Here is a 19,266-nt window from a genome sequence, read left to right on the forward strand (position 1 = left end):
ATCAGGATTTTGAAAAACTGGGTGATTCTGATGTGCACATATGGTTAGAAATCACTGCATGAGACACTGGCCCCAAAATGACCCTAGCTGGACAAGAGCAGTAGGTACTCTCTTTTTCATTTCCCAGGAGTCCTACAGAGTCTGAATGGAGGGTAACACCCATCTTTTGTGTAAGAAAGCAGAAAGAAGACTGAAAATATCACTTCAGTTTATCCAAATGACCTCCTGCCCAGCTCCTTGGGTGCCATAGGTGTAAATTAAAGAGATATACACATAGCGTGTGTAATTTTCTCCAACAAGGAAGGGATCTTTCAGTGAAATGGACACATTCCCAAATGCCAGAAGGCATCTCAGTGCTTTTCTCACTACACCTTAAAAGTCTGAGTGATATGCTTTGTCTTTAAGAAATTACTTTAGAAAGAAAAAAGTCAGTAGAGATAAACATAATAACACAGAAGTGTAAAATACTCAAATTAAATAAGGAAATATGTAAACACATCGTAGCAGTGTGAAAAAGTTAGAGCTAAATACAGCCTTAAAATCAGAGAATATAGCAAAATTGAGGTATGATACTTGAGATCACATGATATTAATGCAAGTGTTTTCAAACAACTGAATAATCTGTTTCAATGAGAAGAGACTGCTATGGGGGATAAAAGAGCCAAGACATTCTAAGGCTAGAGTGCCTGCAAAGCAAAATCTTAAAGTATAAGGGCTGAATGTCATATAGTGTTATGTGTGCTAAGTGCTATGCAAAACATTTTATTCCCACAATGGATGTAGAGATAAATATTACTAATTTTGTTTTGAAGATAAGGAAACAGATCTACCGAGTTTAAATAAAGGGACCAAAACTTGTAGCTTTTTGGTAGTGGTTAAATAAGGCACACCAATGTAAAAATAATATAACATTGTCAAAATAATGCACAAGTCTTTCAGGTACTGATCTGGAAAGACTGCTAAGAAATGTTAAATAAGGAAAAATGCACTACCATTTGTAAAAAATAAAAAAGAAGGAATGAATATAGAGAGTTTAGTTGCTAATACAGGTGTATTTAGTAGTATATTCATAACATTTCTCTGGAAAGATACATATGAGAGAAGTAATAGTTAACTGTGTGAGAAGAATTGGGTGGCAGGAACCATGGTGAGAGAGGTGAATTATCATAATTTCAGAACTTCAAGGATTAAAAAGAAGTTAAAATAACTTTGAAAAACAGTGGAATGATGCTTTTAAAACTGAGAGGAAATGATTAGGAACCTATATTTTATGCTTATTACTTATGAAGACATATTTTCAAACATGGGAAAATGCAGATAATTTGTCACCTTTTCAAGTGTGTGAAAAAATGACTTAAAAACGTTATTCTAGCATAAAAAGAATACTATACATGAAGACTTGAGATAGAAGAAAGAATGGCAGTTGACTATGGTCTGAAGGAAGCACTAGAACTTGATGCCTTTAAAATCCTCTCTGAAGTTAGGTGACATGTATTTTTCTATAGGAGGAATCCTCTGTAGTGAATAATATTTACATAAATCTAAAACTGCAAGTGTAATTTTCTTTTCTCTAATATTTTAGAATTAATCTAAGTACAAAGTCAAAGACAATTATAGTTACAGAATGAAACTGTATATACCTAGATTATGTGAAAACAATAACATAGCAATATCAGGTGATGTCAGCTGATATAAATGAGCCAAACACCTCATTTTTCAGAGGGGGATATTAACAAATTATATAATAAAGACTGATAAGCCAAAACCGGTTTGGCTCAGTGGATAGAGCGTCGGCCTGCGGACTGAAGGGTCCTAGGTTCGATTCCGGTCAAGGGCATGTACCTCGGTTGCGGGCACATCCCCAGTAGGAGATGTGCAGAAGGCAGCTGATCAATGTTTCTCTCTCATCGATGTTTCTAACTCTCTATCTCTCTCCCTTCCTCTCTGTAAAAAATCAATAAAATATATTTAAAAAAAAAGACTGATAAGCCAATGTATACAATTATATGCTTATTATATAAATTAATACTATTAAACAATAGAAAAACACACTTAAAAAGGAATTTGAAGTGTTTACCTCTGGGGAGAGGCACTGAGGATAGGGAAACTTCTATTTTTCATTTAAGGCCTTTTATGTGGTTTATTTTTTTAGCATGCACAGTTATTTTTTTTAAATAACATAAAAAAATAAAAATGGATTGGAGAGAGGGAGTAACTTGCTCAAGATCATACATATAGTAAGTGATGGAGCTGCATTCTAAACTAGAGTCATCTAACTGCAAAGTTTGGCTCTCAAACTTGAGCATGCATCAGTGGAGCTTGTTAATAAAACAGCCTGTTGGGCTTCACTTCAAGAGTTTCTGATTCAGTAAATCCAGTGTGGGGGCCAAAAACTTGCATTTCTAATCAGTTCCCAGGTGATGGTGAGACTGCTGGTCCAGGGATCACATTGTGAGAACCACACACTACACCAGTGGTGGTGAACCTTTTGAGCTCGGCGTGTCAGCATTTTGAAAAACCCTAACTTAACTCTGGTGCCGTGTCACATATAGAAATTTTTTTTATATTTGCAACCATAGTAAAACAAAGACTTATATTTTTGAGATTTATTTTATATATTTAAATGCTATTTAACAAAGAAAAATCAACCAAAAAATGAGTTTGCGTGTCACCTTTGACACGTGTGTCATAGGTTCGCCATCACTGCACTACACCATGGCCCCCCTTTTGAGGTCAACAATTTGGAAAAATAATTACTTTTCATGTATCATGAGTTTTGACCAGAGTTTTGGCCTCCTCTCTCTCTCTCTCTCTCTCTCTCTCTCTCTCTCTCTCTCTCTCTCCCCCCTCTCCAATTTGTGTTATTTTTTTATTTGTGCCCCAGCAGAAGTTTATTTGAATCAACCTATGATTTAAGTGATTTCCCCACCTGCAAAGCAAACTCTATCTCCAACTGTCTTTCGTTTCAGCATTGCCACATATGAGGTCTATGTAACATCCAGTCTCAAGAGTAAGACCTGACCCAACACACAGAGAGAGAAAAGGAATTATTTCAGGATTAACATGTGTTTACACAAATTCAGTGGCTGGCAAGTAGTGGTTGCCATGTCACTATGGAAATCTGTGAGCAATCTTAATAGCACACTGAATAGTTCAGAGGAATCCTGTATCTAAGGAGTTGAGTTGACAATTTAATTTAAATGATGTAAAACCTCAGTGTTATCATCTCAGTCCTGCACAAAACAGACAACAGAATACCTCACCATCTTACAAATATCTAATCTGTTTTAGCCCTTATCCTTTCTGTTATGTCCCCTCATTTCTCTTTAAATAATGAGCTATTTGGTCACTGACTTTTGATTATGTATCTTATCACCTTCCTGTGCAAAATACTACCCTTCACAACAGCTCACATCAGAAAAGTAAATGCTTTGATATGCTGTAGAACATGTTGTATATTACTGAATTTAGAGGCCTTGCATCTAAAAGGAAGGCACAAAAAATGTCACTGGCAGTTTAGTCAAGATTAGTTCAGCACGTTTATTCTGATTAGCACCAAGGGCTCCACAAATGTTCAGACATGGAATGCCAATAAATCAATTACTCTATAGAAGCAAATCACTTTAGAAAGTGCATTAACTTCCTTGAATCACCAGGCTACCAATTAGTAACAGACTGCCTTTTTGTGCTTACGGTGGCCACTGCAGATAATGCCACCCCAAGATGTTTAACATTTCTAGGGAAGGATGCAATAAATCATCATCATTGTTATTTATTACATTTATAAAATTGCCCCTTTTCTAGCCTTCCACATCAGGAAACTAGTACAAACTGTACACATTTTCAAATAAATAAATTGGAATTACGAAAAGTAATTGGTGTGTTTCTTGTGATTTACTAGTTAAGGTAATGCTAGCTACTGGAACAAGAATATAATGACTCAAATGTTATAGAAGTTATTTCTCTAAAACATATATTCTAAAAGAGCTGTCCCTAATCAACAGGTAGTTGTCCTCTGTGGAAGTTAATTTTGCATCAACTTGGCTGGGCCACAATACCCAGATATTTGGTCAAACACTGATCCTGATATTGCTGTGAAAGTATATCTTAGATGAGATTAACATTTAAATCAGTAGACTTTGAGCAAAGCGGATGATGCTTCGAAATGTGGGTGGACCTCATCCAGTCAGTTGAAGGCCTTCAAAGAAAAATATTAATGTCCCCAAGGAAGAAGGAATTCTCGCAGAGCACTGCCTTTGCATTTGAGTTTCAACATTAACTCTTCCCTGGTTTCCAGTCTGCCTGCCTAACCTGCAGACTTTGGACTTGCTATGTGAGCCCACAAAATTGTGTGAGCCAACACCTTTAAACCTTAAAATCAGTCTCTCTCTCTCTCTCTCTCTCTCTCTCTCTCTCTCTCTCTCTCTCTCTCTCCCCCCCCCCCCACCCCTGGATATTCAGGCACCAAGGCCCCACTGCCATCTTCCAAATGTGGTTCTCAAGGTTTCTGTGATTATCTCTGCCATGTCCAAAGAAGGAGAAAGATTATGGAAAAGTGTGTATAGGAATTGTTCATACACTCTACTCACATTCCATTGACTGTTAGTCACATGACTACTTCTACCTGCAAAGCAGGCTGGAAAGTGTAGTCTAGTTGTGTGCCTAGAGAAAAGAGAGAAGATGGATTATGGAAAGCAGCTAGCACTGCCCTGCTTGCTGCCATCTTTCAAATGAACTTTACCACCACATCACTCTGAATCCCATTACCAAATCGATGTTATCTAAAGACAGACAGATCTTTCTCTGTCTGACTGAATTCATTTAGCATAATACCCTCTACTTCCATTCATGTTGTTGAAAATGGAAAGATTTTATTCTTTTCCCTGGCCTAGTAATATTCAATTCTACACAGGGTGTCCCCCCAAAATGTATACACACTTTAACAGGTGGTAGCTCTATTTTGAAAATGAAATGCATTTTAATAAACACTGCCATTATAATTATTCAAAGTGTGTATATACATTTTTGGGAACACCCTATATATGTACCACATCTTCTTTATCCATTTCTCTATCGATGGACACTTAGTTTGCTTCCATATCTTCACTATTTCATTTATTTTTCAAATTTATTGAAATTGTTGAACGTATTACAGATGGCCCCATTTTTCCCCAGCACTGAGCCTCTCCACCCCATACCCATCCCATCCAGGCCTTCACCACACTATTGTCTGTGTCCATGGGTTAAGCATACATGCATATATTGTCTTTGGTTAATCTCTTCCTGTCCCCTCCAACCCCTCCCTGCTGAGATCTGTTATTCTGTTCCATGCCTCTGGACCTATTTGTTTGTCAGTTGATTTTGTTCATTAGATTCCACATATGAGTGAGATCATATATTTGTCTTTCTCTAATGGGCTAATTTTGCTTATTATAATAGTCTCCAGGTCCCTCAATGCTGTGGCAAAAGGTAAGAGTCCCTTCTTTTTTACAGCCACATATTATTCCCTTGTATAAATGTATCACAGCTTTTTTTTTGGGGGGGGGGTTCAGGACATTTTTTAAAAAAATATTTTTATTGACTTAAGAGAGGAAGGGAGAGGGAGAGAGAGATAGAAACATCAATGAGAGAGAATCATTGCTTGGGTGCCTCCCGCACACCTCACACTGGGGATTGAGCCTGCAACCCAGGCATGTGCCCTTTACTGGAATTAAACTTGGAACCCTTTGGTCCAAAGGCTGATGCTCTATCTCCTGAGCCAAACTGGCTAGGGCTGGTTCAGGACTTTTTTAATTTTATTTTTTTATTATTTATCTTTATTGTTGAGATTATTACAGTTGTCCCTCATTTTCCCCCCATAGCTTCCCTCCACACAGTTCCTGCCCCACGCCAGGCTCTTGCCACCCTATTGTCTGTGTCCATAGGTAATGTCTATATGCATATAAAATCTTTGTCTGATATCTTCCCCCCACCCCCTTCCCTCTGAGAATCGTCAGTCTGTTCCATTTCCATGCCCCTGATTCTATTCCATTCACCAGTTTATTCTATTTATCATTTTTATTCATTTGATTTTTAGATTCAATTGTTGATAGATATTATTTGCTGACACTTTGTTGTTCATATTTTTTATCTTTTTCTTTTTCTTCTTCTTCCTCTTCTTTTTTTTAAAAAATATATTTTATTGATTTTTTACAGAGAGGAAGGGAGAGAGATAGAGAGTTAGAAACATCGATGAGAGAGAAACATCGATCAGCTGCCTCCTGCACATCTCCTACTGGGGATATGCCTGCAACCCAGGTACATGCCCTTGACCGGAATCGAACCTGGGACCTTTCAGTCCGCAGACCGACGCTCTATCCACTGAGCCAAACCGGTTTTGGCTTTCTTCCTCTTCTTAAAGACTACCCTTCAGCATTTCATATAATCCTGGTTTGGTGGTGATGAACTCCTTTAGGTGTTTCTTGCCTGTGAAGCTCTTTATCTGACCCTCAATTCTAAATGAGAGCTTTGCTAGGTAGAGCAGTCTTGGTTGTAGGTCCTTGCTATTCATCACTTTGAATATTTCTTGCCACTCCATTCTGGCCTGCATAGTTTCTGTTGAGAAATCAGCTGACAGTCATATGGACACTCCCTTGTAGATAACTAACTTACTTTTCTCTTGCTGCTTTTAAGGTTCTCTTTGTCTTTAACCCTTGGCATTTTAACTATGATGTGTCTTGGTGTGGTCCTCTTTAGGTTCCTCTTGTTTGGGACTCTGTGCTTCCTGGACTTGTAAGTCTATTTCTTTCACCAGGTAGGGGAGTTGTCTGTCATTATTTCTTCAAATAGGTTTTCAATATCTTGCTCTCTGTCTCCTCTGGCACCCCCATATTGGTATGCTTGAAGTTTTCTCAGAGGCTACTTACACTATCTTTATATTTTTGGATTCTTATTTCTTTGTGCTCTTCTGGTTGGGTGTTTTTGCTTCCTAATATTTAAAATAATTGATTTGATTCTCAGGATCCTATAGTCTACTATTTAATCCCTGTATATTATTCTTTATTTCAGTCAATGTATGCTTAATTTCTGACTGGTGCTTTTCCTTTTTTTTTTTTTTGGCTTTCTCACTAAGATCCTTGAAAGTCTCACTAAGTCCCTTTGAGGTTTGTAGAAGATTCTTGAGTAACCTTATAACTGTGGTTTTGAACTCTATATCCAGTGATTTGCTTTCTTCCATTTATTTCATTTGTGACATGTTTCTTTGTGTCCACATTTTGGCTGCTTCCCTGTGTTTGTTTCTATGTATTGGGTAGACCTGCTAAGTCTCCTTGAGTTGATAGAATGGCTTTGTGTAGTAGGTGTCCTATAGGTCCCAGTGGCTCAGCCTCCCCAATCACCTGAGGTGGACACTCCAGGTGCACCCCTTTGTGGGCTGTGAGCACAGTCTTGTTGTAGTTGAGACTTGATTGCTGTTGGTATCACTGGGAGGAATTGAACTCCAGGCCAATTGGCTGTGAGAACCAGCTGTGACTACAATGGGAGAGTTGCTATGCAGAAGACACCCCTATGGAGCAGGACTTGCTTCAGTGGGGCTTTGGTGTTCACTGAGTCTTCCTCTTGAGTATGTCACTTATGGATGTGTAGAGTTATAATCTGGTATGGTCTGATACTGACCACTGGGTACATTGGCTCGTGGGTCTCCAGGGAGGTGTAAAGTAAGTCACTGCCTGAGGCCACCCAGCAGGAGCTACAGAGAGATATGCAGATTCCTCCTCTTTGTATTGGGTTTGGAAGTGCCCAGATGAGGCCCAGCTGTGAAGCGAGGCAGGCTGGTGCTGGTGCTGGGTCTTGGGCCATTTATTTATAGGTTTGGGGCTCTCTGACCCAGCTGCAACTTGTTTGAGAGGTTTTAGCCTGAGCAAGGAAAAGCCATTCATATGAAAAATCCACTGCACACAGCTTGGGTGGGGTTATAAATTGGATGGGGCCAGGTCTCAGGGAATCACCAGGGTGGAGGAAACAGAAATGGCTGCCAGTCAGCCCTGGGACCCGGGAGGTCCCAGCATGGGAACAATGACTGCTGGGAGCACCTCCATCTGGAAGAAAGCAACTCCAAGGTTCTGCCCCGATGCGAGATCATCCAGTTTCTCCTCCTATGTGTCTGGGTCTTCCAGAGCCTCGCCTGGCACTGGACCTCAGAGGAAGCAGGAGCTTGTAAGTTCAATTTGTGTGCCGGCTTTTTAAGAGGATCAGCTGGGTCTCCAGCAGCCTCTGTGTCACTGAGCCCCAATCCCCACTGGTTTTATAGCCAGTAGTTCTTACCGCCCGTAGGGACTTCTTTCCCCAGCTCTGGGACCCTGGATGGGGATCTGGTGTGGGGCTGGGATCCCTTGCTCCTTGGATTGGCCTCCGCAGAGGTGATCTCCCTCCCAATTAAAAAAGTAGCACACGTCAGTGCCAGACCAGCCTGTTTCGCACCTCCGCACCTCCTCCCAGTCTCAGTGTGCTTTCTTCTTTACTTCTCTAGTTGTAGGACTTCCATTCAGCCAGCTTTCTGGTGGTCCTGGATGATGGTTTTTCTGTATTTTAGTTGTAATTTTGATGTGGTTGTAGGAGGCAGTGAGTATAGGCGTTTGTTTACACTGCCATCTTGGTTCTACCACAGCTTTTTTATCCACTCATCTACTCACAGGCACTTGGTCTATTTCCATATCTTAGCTCTTATTAATAATGCTTCTATGAACATAGGAGTGCATATATTATTTCTGATTGGTGTTTTGAGTTTCTTAAGATGTAGTCCTAGAAGTGGGATTTTTTTTTTTTTGAGGAAACTCCATACTGTTTTCCACAGTGGTTGTACCAGTCTGCATTCCCACCAGCAGTGTGCTAGGGTTCTCTTTTCTCCGCATCCTCACCAGCACTTGCCATTTGTTGGTTTATTGATGGTAGCCCTTCTGACAGGTGTGAGGTGATACTTCACTGTAGTTTAAATTTGCATCTCTCTGATGATTAGTGACCTTGAGCATTTTCTCCATGAGTCTGTTGGCCTTCTGTAGTTCCTCTTTGTAGAAGTGTCTATTTAGATCCTTTGCCCATTTTTTTTATTGGATTGTTTGTCTTCCTTATGAAAAGAGTTCTTTATATATTTTGGAAATTAACCCCTTATCAGATGTGTCATTGACGAATATGTTCGCCCATACAGTAGGTTCCCTTTTCATTTTGTTGATTGTTTCTTTTTGTTGTTGATGATGATGATTGTTTATTTTGCTGTGTAGAAGTTTTTATTTCGATGCATTCCTATTTGTTTATTTTTTCCTTTGTTTTCCCTTGCCTTAGGAGATGTATCGTTGAAAATACTGCTATGTAAGATATCTGAGATTTTACTGCCTCTGTTTTCTTGTAGGATTTTTAATGGTTTCACGACTTACAATATGTCTTTTATCCAATTTGAATTTCACCAGTATTTTTTAATGTATGGATTTAAAGATTTCTTAAACTACAGAATCTTAATATAGGATCTAGTAAAATTCCAGAAATTATCTATCAATTTTTTTTACTTTACAGAGAAGTAAACTGTATTCTTAGAATATAATTATTTTATTCAAGGTCACATAACTAGCTATGAATGCAGTTCGGATAAGAACTAAAATCCCAGCAGTTTCCAGCATTGTGTATAGCATAGTTGTTCTAGGCAGAAAATTATATATCAATAGATCAATTTATATCTTCATATAATTATTATGTAATTATATGTTACATACAATTTATTAGATAATTATTATATCTTCATATAAACAATTACATATGAGGAAATATAAAAACATCCTCATTTGCCCTAACTGGTTTGGCTCAGTGGATAGAGCATCGGCCTGCGGACTCAAGGGTCCCGGGTTCGATTCCGATCAAGGGCATGTACCTTGGTTGTGGGCACATACCCAGTGGGGAGTGTGCAGGAGGCAGCTGATTGATGTTTCTCTCTCATTGATGTTTCTAACTCTCTATCCCTCTCCCTTCCTCTCTGTAAAAAATCAATAAAAAATATATTTTTTAAAAAAATCCTCATTTATTTTTTCCACTTCTAAAAATCTTTATCACTAAACCCCTCTATGACATGGCATTTCAGCTTTATCTGTGTTCTGTTTGATATTTTCTCTTTTTTGACATTTATTTTCTGCCCCCACCCCATCCCAATGCCTCCCTTCTCTACCTCCTGTCATTCTTCTCTAGAGATCTGTACATGACTCCCTATCTGTGTAACTGCCCCTGGCCGAGCTAGGAAGTCAGGAGAGAACAATAGTGAAAAGGGGCCAATAATGCCTGCTTAAATGTGAATCACCAAGTGGAGGTGAACCTTGCCTTGTTTTCACCTTCAGAGAATCCATCTCAGTCATATTCTTTACATCACAATGAACCATTTTTCTTAACCATCAGAAAATAAACAAACAAACAAAAGAGCCTTCTCCTAGGATAAGGACATATACAATCAGGGCATTAAGAGTTAATGTGCTTCTGCGCTTGTATTGTCAAAGGGTGGTGATGAGATTGACAGCTACCATCTTTTGAGAGCTTACCATTGGAAAGGCATTGATGAATTGCACAAACACACCACAAACTCTCTTGGGAATCCACCAACAGAGCAAATTTTCCTATTGAGGATAAAGAGGCATTCTCTAATGCAGAGGACAGAGCTGACCACATCAAGACTGAAATCATGACATTGGCACAATTGCTGTCATAAATATTTCCTTGTGGACATCGCAGGGGCTCTCAACTGTGTGGCATGGTGCCCCAGGGTACCATAGCAAATTTACACTGCTGCTATGGGTGATTTTAAATTTTCAAGGGCATCTCTGTGACATCTGTTGGACACCGTGTTAACTTTTAGCTTGGGATAGTTCAGTGTCATCATTAGATCAATACATTCCTTTTGATGGCATCATATTTTGCTAAGCTGGGTATTCAGCAGTTGCTGTAATAAAAAGCAAATACTACATGAAAATCAATGTAAAATAAGAAATGAGGGTTGCAGTGTCTAATGTGACTCCAAAGGTTGAAAAGCTATTCAGTGCCCAACAGGTGCTAAATTGTTAGACTATAAATACTTATTAAGTTATTTGGATATAACTACTTAATAAATGAAACTGTCAAGTATTTGTTTTCACTTATATACCCTGTGAAAAAATTACTGAGACTCAAGAGTGGTGTGAAATGAGATAGTTAGGGAACCTCTGTGGACATCATTATTTCTGAGGAGAGGCAATGTAGTGTGGGTGTTGTGTGTGCTCCCTCCCGTTGCTTCCTCTGCTAATTGCTTCAGCCCTGAAGCAGCAACCCTGTGGAACCAACATATGCATGATCAGAAACTAAAGCAGTGGCCTGTTTTATGCCTACTATTCTTTCCTAACATCCACTTATATCAGAAGGATTTACGAAGACTACCTGAGCTGATGTCTACGTGCTATAAATAAATGTAAATAATGACAGTGATGAACCTCCCAGAAGTCTCAAGGATCATATTTTTCTGACCAAAACTGCCCATCTAAATGCCTTCCTATCACCTTTCCAACAGTATTCAAGCAGTACTGCTCAGTGACTTTGTTAATTGGCCTTCATACCCTTGTTGCACAGTGTTTTTCTCCCAGGAGTTATGCTCAATGCCAAAGAGCACAAGGGCTCACACTTTCAAATTCTTCCAATTTCCATAATTGCAATATATTGGACTGAATGGCCAAATATTTAAGCCAATATTTTGGCAAAATTTAAAATTAGTCATCATAGAAAGAACTTTGGGAACACAGGAATTAAATCTTAAATATTTCAAATAAAATGTAACTAGAATTCCACTTTAATTATAAAAAGTCATATTACATGTCTGGAATTTAGGGACAAAAATAATAACTTCTTAAACTTGTCAGTTACTGGAATGCTACTTCGGCCACTATTCTGCATATCTCTGAGATTAAATAGATGCTAACCTGGTGTGTTAGTTTCCTAGGGCTGCTGTAACAAATTTCTACAAACTAGGTGATTAAAACAACAGAAATTTGTTCTCTTTTGGTTATGAAAGCTAAAAATCTGAAACCAAGGTGTCAGCGAGGCTATGTCCACTCTGAAGACTCTGGGGAAGAAGCTTTCCTTTCCTCTCTCCTGACTTCTGGTGGTTGCCTTGGAATTCCTTGGCTTATTGTTGTATTACTCCAATCGTTGCCTCTATCTTCACATGCCATCTTCCTTTTGTGTGTGTGTATGTAATTCTTTATGTGGTCTTCTTATAAAGATGCTAATTATTGGGTTTGGGGGTCACTGTAATCCAGTATGACCTCAATTATTACATTTGCAAAGAACCTATTTCAAAATAAATCACATTCTGAGGTTCTTGATAGACATGAATTTTTGTGGGGAGCACTATTCAACCCAGTACACTTAGTTACAATCAATATTTGTGAGGAAACAAGATAATTTGGGAGTAGCTCATCCTGTATAGAGCATTGTGGTCGGTGATGTTGCCCCGAAGGTCTTATGCTTTCCTTCCTCTCTCATAGCAACTTAATTAGACAAAAAATTTATCCTGTTTTCAACTCTATTATTCTGCCTTGTGTTTTATTTACGTTTTCATAAACAGTTTAACCAAAAAAATAATATAATGCTCTTCCTAAAGTTATCTTGCTAATGCATTTATACAGTCATGCACTATTTAGTGATGGGGTTATGTTTTGAGAACTGCATCATTAGGTAATTTTGTCATTGTGTGGACACCATAAAGTGCACTTACATAAATCTAGATGATATAGCCTACTATACAGCAAGCTATGTGTTATAGCCAATTGCTCCTAGACTAAACAACTGTATGGCATGTTACTATACAGAACAGCACAAGATTAAATTAACCACAAGAGAAAATAATGCAATCAAGAGACATGGTAAACACAAGATGTATGAGGATGCTGCAAATGTAACATGGCATACTGCTTTACAGCACACTTTTTTATAGTTAGAAAGAGTAGACTCTAAAATAACAATAAAAAGTCTAGCATAGTAAATATATAAACTAGTAACATAGTCATTTATTATCATTATCAAATAGGATGCACTATACATAATTGTATGTGCTATACTTTTGTATGACTGGCAAAGCAGTAGGTTTGTTACGCAAGCATTACCATAAACACATGGGTAATGCATTACATTGTACCCTGTTTATTCTTGATAAAATTGAGGTCACTTACAAAAACATGGTTATTGAGGAAAGGGCCCAATAAGGAATCTAAAGCAAACCCACTCATTTGGTTATGACCAGGACTTCAAGGACTATAGGAGCTGACACTACGCCAGATAATCAAAGCAATGTTCCAAAAGGCCATTCCGGCAGGTTCAAGTGTAGGATTAAGGAGCAGGAAGCCAGAAGCACTGAATGAAGAAATCCAGACAGTGAGCAATGATTAAAGCCTTAATTAAGGGACTAATGCAGACATTTGGGGAGCAGAGTGACTGCTTTATAAAAGGCATTGATCAAATATTTGTTGTATGGCTGGATGAATGAATGAATGATGGGTGAACTTATTCACAGGTGGCAGGATCCCAGTGGTTGGATGAAAGTAAGATTGGGCACTTCAAGAAAGCAACTATGTTCTCCAGAGTTTAGGACACAGATCAAGAAATGGTGCTTGGCCTTAGAGCAAAACATCTCAAACTTCATAGTAAAAAAGAATTAGAATACATATTTCTAGCCTACTAGGAGTGGGGGGGGGGGTCCAAGAATCAGCATTGTTAATATTCATCCCAGGTGATGATTCAGGATGTCATATTTCACATTTAGCAAACACTGGCCTAAAGGCAGAAACAGACCTCTAAACGAGATAATGGGTTAAGATCAGAGAGGCCACAACTGGTGTACCCTAACACCAATCTGGCAGGTGGACAGACCCAGCCCTCCAATGGTGCTGGACACCAGATGGATGAGGATACCAACCAAGAGACTTAGATGGCAAAGAAAAACAAGGGCCACAGACCAAATGTTATTATTTTATTTGAGTCTTCATATATATGCTAAAACTTTGATCTCCAAATTCTTCTGGGACAGTGAGAGGCCTGTGAATTTCAAAATTCAAAAGACCTGAGTTCAAATTCTAGCTCAGCCCTTTACTGAAACTGTAATCTGTACCAATTACTAAATTTCTCTGAAGTCAAGTGTTCTAGAGAAGACATAATTTTTCTGGGGAAGATAGTAACTACCTTACTACATTGCAGATGTTCAATTCTTGAACTGCCTCCCCAAGATTCAATATTTTAAAAAACTGTTGCATACTTCATATAATGATCATCTGTATTAATGTCAACAGTATGTTGTTCTCAGTACAGTTATTTAATTATTACTTTGTCATTAAACATTTCATTGCACATATCTAAACTCTCCATCATTAGATTTCTTGAAAGTAGGATTTTATGAGGCATTTTTACTTTATTTAGGGTTACAAACCACATACGTTTGCCTGGGACAGAAGGGTCCCAGATATGGGATTTTCAGTGTTAAAACCAGAAAAATCACAGGTAAACCGATGAGTTATTAATCCTGCTTGACATCCACCTTCATATTTAGTTAATACTCAGTAAATACAAAGTCAATGGATGGATTTTTCTTCTCCACCTCAGTTTTAATCACTGATTTAAGTTTATCATTACTTAAACAGAACAAGAAAGCATAAGGAAGTGCAATTAATCACAGTAACAATCAAGTTATAGTTATTTTTTATTAAAGAAAGATTTAATTTTTTGTTCATAACATATTTGCTTTATTTTACTAAAGGTGTACTTTTTGTAACCAAAAAAAAAAAAATGATGATCAAAAGTGGTATATTCCATCACACAGCCCAAATGGTGGTTTGCTCCTAACATTCAGGGGTTATGTTAATTGTTTGTTAATTATATAAAACATACTCTAAAGACAAAGCCCCAAAGCAATGGAAGAATGAATTCTTAAAAAGAAGTTTAAATTATTATGACTTTTTTGCACTAAATAATGTAGACTTCTGAGTACCTTTTCTCTTAAGTATTTTTTTTTCTTCAAGAATGCAATTCTTAAAATTTTAAAACTGGTTAGGCAATTTGGGATTCCTCTGGGATTTTGATGCCAAAGCCTTCACTGACATTTTGAGGAGTTAATGGTTATAATTACTTTGCCTGTAGCAATATTACTGCCTTTAAAATAAAAGCCTCAGGACTTTTTTCTAATGTATTAGATTACGTTCTATTCTATTCGAAAGGACAGGATTTATTATACCAAAAAATGTACTAAGAGTACACTGATCTTTATTCCAAAAGTCTATTTTTCAAACATGAATCTTAAAACTATTATCACACATTTATAGGAAAATTTATTCCTCTAATCCTTCATTTAAAAAAATCAAAGTTTCTCTGGTTTGTCAACTTTTAATTTTGATTTTCCTTTGTCAACAAGTCACTATTTTTGTGATACAAATTCCTTGGTCCTTTGGCAAGGTGAGGGGTAAAAAAGCCCCAGACCCTGTTGAGATGAGACTTGGGACACTGAGTCACAGCTGATGACTAAGAGCAGAAAGACCAGTGGTTCCTCACAGTGTCTAATGACATTGTAGAGTGGCCATCATGGCTGCTCAGAAAAAAATCAAAAACTGATAACTGCAGCACTTAGGGTCAAACTGTCCACACAGAACAAAGAAGCAGAACATAGTGCCTGGAAAGGGATAATCATGAATGAAAACGGCACATCCCAAGAGTATTTAGGTATATGAATAAATAGAGTTGGTCTTGGGACTGGGATGAATAAGTGGCTGACATGTAGGATTATGTGAAATGCTCCAGAAAAAAAATAAGAAAGAGGTAGGAGCCCTAACCGGTTTTGCTCAGTGGATAGAGCGTCGGCCTGCGGACTCAAGGGTCCCAGGTTTTATTCCGGTCAAGGGCATGTACCTTGGTTGCGGGCACATCCCCAGTTAGGGGGTGTGCAGGAGGCAGCTGATCGATGTTTCTCTCTCATCGATGTTTCTAACTGTCTATCCCTCTCCCTTCCTCTCTGTAAAAAATCAATAAAAATATATTTTTTTAAAAGAAAGAGGTAGAACAGTTTTATATTACCATTTTCCATAGGAAGTGACACTTGTTTAGATCCTGGAGTGAGTTGGTTAAAACACAAAGAGCCCAGATCTCCTGATGTCTAATCCAGTGCTGTTTCTACTATGACACACTGCCTGAAATCCTACCATTAGCATTTCATTCCTTTATCTACTGATAAAATGCAAGTATTCCTGAAAAGGATAGGAACTTAAATCAGGTATTAGCTATTACAGAAAGTTATATATAGGAAGTCAAAAGCTTCCTGTAAATTATTTTATCAGGTCTTTGCCAGTGATAGAACTGGGCAGTTTTGATAGTGGAGAAAGGGAGTCTGGCCACAGAGCCAGGGGCCTTCCAGGGATAAGACATGGGAAAGAGTAGTACTCTGGAGAGTCAGGGAATCCTAACTGCACACCCAGCCCCCAGAACTGGGAGGAGAAGGCACTGCAAAATGGAAAAAGACCCACAGTAAACTGAGTCTTTCCCATAATACTATCCAAGATCAGCCCTAAGCCTCATCCTGCAGAGAACAAAGACTGTGGGTAAGAAAATATGGGAAGGAGCCAGAGATAACAGCCATAAGGGCTTCCTCCCAAGTCAGGTCAGCCACCAGATGAAAATGAGGTTTCACATCAATCAGTACTGCAGCTTGAAGAAAAAGACTGGGAGCCTTACTCCAGACTAATTTCTTCCTCTCTCGAACTATAGGCTCTATTACCCACCAATTCATTTCCCTTATTGTACCACAGTCTGCCAGCAGTTTTTTTTTTACACCAGTGGACAGGTGTGTGTGTGTGTGTGTGTGTGCACGCACGAGTGCACGCACACGCATATAAAGTGGGGAGAAGAAAGTTAATATATAAGAAATGCCTAGTATGTCACAGGCGCTGTGAGAGACACATCATGTACACATTACTTCACATCATTACCACAAGATTCAGAGGCCAGTGTGGTAGAAAATGTTGTTCAGATATAGAAACTGAAGTTCAGGGAGGTTAAGTACTTTCTCCAGGTTACAGAGGTAATCACTGACGGAGCTAGGGTACGTAACCAAGACTGGCTCCATTTGGATACTCATGTCTCTGTGAAATTATAGAGTCCCTGTTTTCCCAAGACTCTGTTAAACATATAGTACATTGTTATCCCAGTGTATAAAGATCTTCAAGTGACAATATTCATCTGAGACAAGAGAAGTAGCATTGTATAGTGGAAAGAAGATTAACGTGGGAGAGAGAAATTCATTACTTCTAGCTGCTGAATATCTAAAGTCACATAAGCTCCCCATAGCTCTGATTAATTATTATCAGAAAAATTGAAATTCCAATATTTTTGTAACTGGACATAAGTGAAGGTAAAAGAGCTTTGTAAGCTGTACACCTTTGTGCAAAAGGAAAATAATGTTAAAGTAAAATGAGGAAAACAATTCAAATGCCCAGAAACTGGTAAATGGATAAACAAACTGTGGTACATACATACAATTAGATACTATTAAGCAATTAAAAGGAATAAACTACTGATATGTGCAACAACATGTATGAATCTCAGGTCCACCATGCTAAGTAAAGGAAGCCAAAATTCTGAAGGCTACATCCTAAAACATTCCATTTATATGACATTCTGGAAAAAGCAAAACTGTTAAGACAGAAAAGAGATCATTGGTGACCAGGGACAGGAGGAAGATGAAGAGAGTGACTAGCAAAGGGTATGAGGGAACTTTCTGGGGCGTTGGAAATATTCTAGATCTTGATTATAGTAAAAAGAATTAGAATACATATTACACGACTATATATGTTTATCAAAATACAAACTTGTACACAAGAAAGGGGTGAATTCTACCTTTTTTTAAAAAAAAATAAAATGAAGGTACTGGAGACTTAATTCTACCTAGTTATACAATTCTAATTCAGTTTCTTTGGGGAGCCATTTGTATTCCGATACACAAGATGATTTACCTCCTTCACAAGTGTTTGCTCTGAGTTAGAGAGCATCTTTGTGATCATAGATGATTAATATGGCCTCCTGCTCAAAGATGTCTGCAGGTCCTTTGCTGAGAACCATATCCCTGGTCAGCTTCTTTTCAGATCAATCTCTGTTTGGCAAGGGTTGCACCTTTATTTTATGCTTGGAAAGTGTTCCAAGTTGAACTGCTTTCAAAATGCAGGATGCAGCCAGCCAGCAAGCTCGTCCTGGCTTCTGGTAATATGGCAAGACCCGACCTTGTTATCTCCCAAAGAGAATATCCAAGAGCTCAGCCATAATTACCTGACTCCGGAGTCTGGCTTGCCCTTTCTTAATGCTAAGCAGGCTGCTGCTGAATCAGAAGAAAGCCCATAGAGCTTTTCTATTTGAAATGGCAAAAATGTCCAGGGTAAGCATGCAACTGACATTAGCAGGGCTTCCTGCCTCAAAATCAATTTGCAACATTTTATTTTTGAAAGGTAAAGGCCAAAGGGATAGGAGCTTGGTTTTTTGACAACAGAACTATATTACTTTTCTGATATAAAGTAGTTTTTTTTAAAAAAAAAATAATACATACATTCTGGTTGAGGATTTCTATTTTTGTTTTAACTTGGGGAAAACTATTTTAATTTTTTATATGGTTTTCAAATATTTATTTTTGAAAGCCTTGATAATGGCCATAATTGAAGTTATATATCTGAAACCACTAACCATCAAACATTCTTAAATGAAATAGTTGGCATTTTTATTAGATGGCTAATCTGTGCTTTTTTAAAAAATGAAGTGAGGAGATGAGGCTGTTAGATCATAAAATATTTATAAGAAAAGCCCCAATCTTAAATAAACCTTTTGAGACCTTTGATTAGCAACTGTGACAATCTTGAAACTGAAGACAATAAAATTCCTTTTATTTCCTTAATCCTTTAAAAAAAACACTCTTAAAACTTCGTGGGATCTGTATTTGACCAGTTTTCTGCACCTTAATTTCCTGTGTTGAGGGAACACTAGAGAGAATTCCCTTTCTTTCCTGTGCAATGCCACATTCCACGAAATTGGCACGCTCAACAATGTAAAGCTTCCCTCAGTCCTTTGTCAGGCACACAGATAGCTTTAAGACTCAACCAAGCATTGAGACAGTGTTTTTCACTCTGGATAAATGACTGATTGGATGGATTAAATGTGCTTCTGAAGTGATTTCCAAATGGCTATGAAAAATGGAGGCTAATTAAATATAGTTGT

Source organism: Myotis myotis, unplaced genomic scaffold (genome assembly GCF_014108235.1).
Source record: "Myotis myotis isolate mMyoMyo1 unplaced genomic scaffold, mMyoMyo1.p scaffold_m19_p_4, whole genome shotgun sequence".
Lineage (NCBI taxonomy): Eukaryota > Metazoa > Chordata > Mammalia > Chiroptera > Vespertilionidae > Myotis > Myotis myotis.